The 4,272-nt window shown below is 41.9% G+C and overlaps 1 pseudogene; it reads left to right on the top strand.

Annotated features, from left to right (window-relative positions):
• Positions 1–1,679: 1,679 nt before the first annotated feature.
• On the top strand, positions 1,680–2,222 carry LOC127680176 (peptidyl-prolyl cis-trans isomerase A-like; annotated as a pseudogene).
• Positions 2,223–4,272: the final 2,050 nt, after the last annotated feature.

Raw genomic sequence — 4,272 nt, forward strand, 5'->3', positions numbered from 1 at the left:
ATAGCGTTCTGCTAATACTACTGATATTTTGTGAACCTGGAACCTCAGCATGTTTATTAGGTATATCGAGGAGGAGGGTTTAGTTAGTCTCCATAGGAGGTGTTTGAAGGTAGTCTCAGGTTGTGAACTCCCTGGAGAAGGAAGCCACAGTTGTCTACACACACACACACACACACACACACACCAGTCAATAGTACATAGATACTGGAACTATATAAAAAGTTATCCAGATGGTCATAGTGGCCCATGTCTGCATATCTATCTCTATGGGTTTCTAGCTATTGTATGAACTGTGTGTGTGTAAATGTGAGTGCAGTCTCTGTCAATGTTGAGATTGTTCCTCATAAAGGGCTTCACTTCGTATTTACTGGACAGCACAGAAAACATCACAGGAGGAAGGAAGGGGAAACATTACAGAAATCTTTAACAGAGTTTTACAAGGGATTAAGTTACTAGATCCAATTGATACCAACTGACACAGACAACAAACATGACTGTTTAACAACTAGTATCCATGACTGGTTTGTTTTCAACCTTTATAGAAGATGTTTGGGAAGTTGCTTTCAACTTCTATACTTATTGCTTTTAGTAAATGATATATATGAGTTTCCTGAGTTAAGAGCAAGAAGAGTATATAACTTAAGATTCTAGTTATGCATTAACATAGGATATAAAAGTTGACCACATGGGAAATCTATGGTAAGTAAAATGCCTGTTAGATTGTTCTCTTAAGGGCAGGTTAAACATTCTGAGTACACAGTAGGGTAGCACTCTTTTTTCTTTTTTCTTTCTTTTTCTTTTTTTTTTTTTTTTGATTTGGTTTTTTCGAGACAGGGTTTTTCTGTATAGCCCTGGCTGTCCTGGAACTCACTCTGTAGACCAGGCTGGCCTCAAACTCAGAAATCCACCCGCCTGTGCCTCTCAGAGTGCTGGGATTACAAGCATGTGCCACCACCGCCCGGCTTAGGGTAGCACTCTTAAATCTTAAGTAACTTCAAGGGGTACTATTAACTCTGGCTGTGAGGTCCAGCAAAAATTCCAGTATCTTAGGTTGTAAGAGATACTGTCAGAATATTACAGCACCATATCCATACAACCAGTACAAGCTCAGAGATACACAAGCCTTGAGAAAGAAGTGATTTTTGAGATTATGGCATTCACAGAGTGGGAACATTGCTTGGAGAATACAGGTTGACAGAGCATCCAATAAGCATACTGGCTTGTCTGAAACTAAAGGATTCTCAGGGAGCTGTGTTGCTTCTGTGATATTCAGAACCAGACACAGAGCCTGGTGTTCATTTGGTTCCCACTTGAAATAAGCAGGAAGACTGCAATTTGTTGTTGGCTTGAATCAGCCAACATGCCTTCTGTGCCTGTATTATAAAGGTGTAAAGAACATTTATCAGAGGACTGGGGAGATAGCATATTAGGTGAAGTGCTTGCTAAACAAGCATGAGGAGCTGAGTTTACATCCTCAGCACCTATAAAAAAAAATCTGGTGCAGTGTCATGGCTGTAGCCATGCCACTGGAGCAGTAAGCAGAAAGATTGATCCCATAGCTGCACTGAACAACTAGTCTAGCCAAAACCGTGAGTCCCAGGTTCAGTGAGAGAGCCCATTTCAAAAAGTAAGGTGGGCTTTGCTGACGCCACTGTTGCTTTTTGCCACTTGCTGCAGCCATGGTCAACCCCACCGTGCTCTTCGACATCATGGCCTATGATGAGCCCTTGGGCCATGGCTGGCTCCTTCAAACTGTTCCTAGACAAAGTTACAGAGACAGCAGAAAACTTTCATGCCCTGAGCGCTGGATGGAAAGGATTTGGCTATAAGGGTTCCTCCTTTCACAGAATGATTTCAGGATTCATGCGCCAGGGTGGTGACTTCACATGTCATAAAGGCACTGGTGGCAGGTCCATCTACGGAGAGAAATTTGAGGATGAGAACTTCATCCTGAAGCATACAGGTCCTGGACTCTTGTCCATGGCAAATTCTGGGCCAAACACAAATGGTTCTTAGTTTTGTTTTGTTTTGTTTTGTTTTTTTTATCTGCACTGCCAAGACTGAAAGGCTGCATGGCAAGTGTGTGGTCTTTGGGAAGGTGAGAGAAGGCATGAGCATTGTGGAAGCCATGGGGCATTTTGGATCCAGGGATGGCAAGACCAGCAAGAAGATCACCATTTCCGACTGTGGACAACTCTAATTTCTTTTGACTTGTGGGCATTTTATCCATCATACCATTCCTTCTATCGCTCAGGAGAGCGTCCCCACCCCATCTGCTCACAATACCCTGTAATCTCTGCTCTCGCTGAAGTTCTTTGGGTTCCATTTTTTCCTCATTCCACTTCAAGTCTAGCTGGATTGCAAAGTTAATTTATGGTTATGAATAAAAAGTAAATAAGGAAAATAAAACTAAATAAGAAAAAAACGTAAGGTGGAAACTGATGGAGGGAGATGCCCCATGCCAACATCTGAACTCCCCACATACATATGCATGGGTGAGTGTACCCACACTTAAATCTGAACATACTCACACACTAATACAATGCATGCACATGTATGTGTGTGCACACACACAGCACTTGGCACTTATTTTTATGAGAGGTACTATGTCCAGTGGCTCATCCTCTGCCCTGAGGATGTGTCTCAATGCTGCTTACATTGTAGAACTACAAGAAGCCTCACTGTGCTCACTATCCCCTGAGAGTTGTGGTTGACTTCACCTCTTTCATTTTGCATAAGTCTCCCTATGGCATTCTATACTCATGTACTCATGAATAATGTACACTGTAAGCCAACAACTCAAACATAGTGGATTATAGTAGTCCCCTCTGCAATGTCAAAGCAATTAGATTTCTGAGGACTACACTCTATTAGGGAAGAAACCAGAAAGCCCTGAGCTAAGGCTTCAAAGATTTCCTGTTGTTTCTACTGGTTAGAGGAAGTTGGTTTCTGTCACCTAACTGGTCTGGAGAAAAAGACATCAGACAAATAAATGACTGCTTCCCATATGCCACGGGCAATGTTTACATGATTCAAAGAAGATGTTACAGCTGGTGATTAGCTGCAATTGTATTTACCTTCTGAGTAATTTTAAGATCACCTATAGTCATTCTGGCAGGCCCATCTGACTTTTGAACATTCTAGTCGGGTGAGTGGAATCAGGGTGTGATGTGTCTTTTATAATCACCCTGAGTTTTACAGTGCCCTGTGGGATACAATGTAACTTCCACTTTAATGTCTTGGCAAGAAGGAGAAAGTGGAAGAGACTTCTCCATGATCCATCCTAACGGCAATGAGTCCCAGTTTGTGGTCAGAGTACTGTAGGGTACTTTGGGTCTCTCAGTGCACCTATTACAAAACACGTCTCAACAAACAGCCGTAAATGAATGTGTTTGTAGACCCAGGAGCCTTCTTGAAGTTAGTCTTGGTCTGACCCCTGACCACAATAAGGCCTTCTGATTGCAGGAGCCACAGCAGCAATATTATTCCTCAAGATTAATACCCACTCAAAACTTATCCAGTGGTCCCTGGCAAAAGAATATTTTCTTTTCTCTGTGCAGGATATGTTTGACAAATACTTGTATATCTTTAGTGGACCTGGAGCCCTTTGGCAGAAGATTTAAAACATATGCAATGTGTTAATGACTGAAGAGGCTGAAGCAGGAAAATTGGTAGTTTGATGTTATCCGGGATAACATAAGATAATGACTTAAAGAATAGAGTAGGTGTAAATTAAATATGTAGTTGGTACAAAGAGTCACAGTCCAGTGGAGCTGACCTCTACTTCATTCCAGAGTCTCATATCTTTGAATTGCCTCAGATTTAGAAATTGCATAAGAGATCCACAGCTCCATTTTTTGATTCACATAATACCACTAAAATTTGCATTATTTCTCTTTTTATTTTCTTTTATGCATATATGTGTTTTGCTTTCATGTATATCTGTGCACCATGTAAGTGAAAGAAATAGGGTAATGTGTTTCTTTTCTCTTCAATGTTTGGAGGGATTTTATTTTTATTTATTCTTGTTGCTTTATTTCAGTCATTTCAGCCCTCCCTTCCCCCTCCCAAAGTTCCTCATCCCATTACTCTTACCTCTTGCCTCCAAGAGAGGATGCTTCCCCCACCAGGCCTCTCCCTTCCCTGAGGCCTCAAGTCTCTCCAGGATTAAGCACATCTTCTCTCTCTAAGGCCTGACAAGGTAGACTTCTGCTGTATTTGTGCGAGGGGCTTTGGAATGGCAGTGTGTTCTCCTGGCCTCTGGGAGCTCCC

This window comes from Apodemus sylvaticus, chromosome 3 (genome assembly GCF_947179515.1).
Source record: "Apodemus sylvaticus chromosome 3, mApoSyl1.1, whole genome shotgun sequence".
NCBI lineage: Eukaryota > Metazoa > Chordata > Mammalia > Rodentia > Muridae > Apodemus > Apodemus sylvaticus.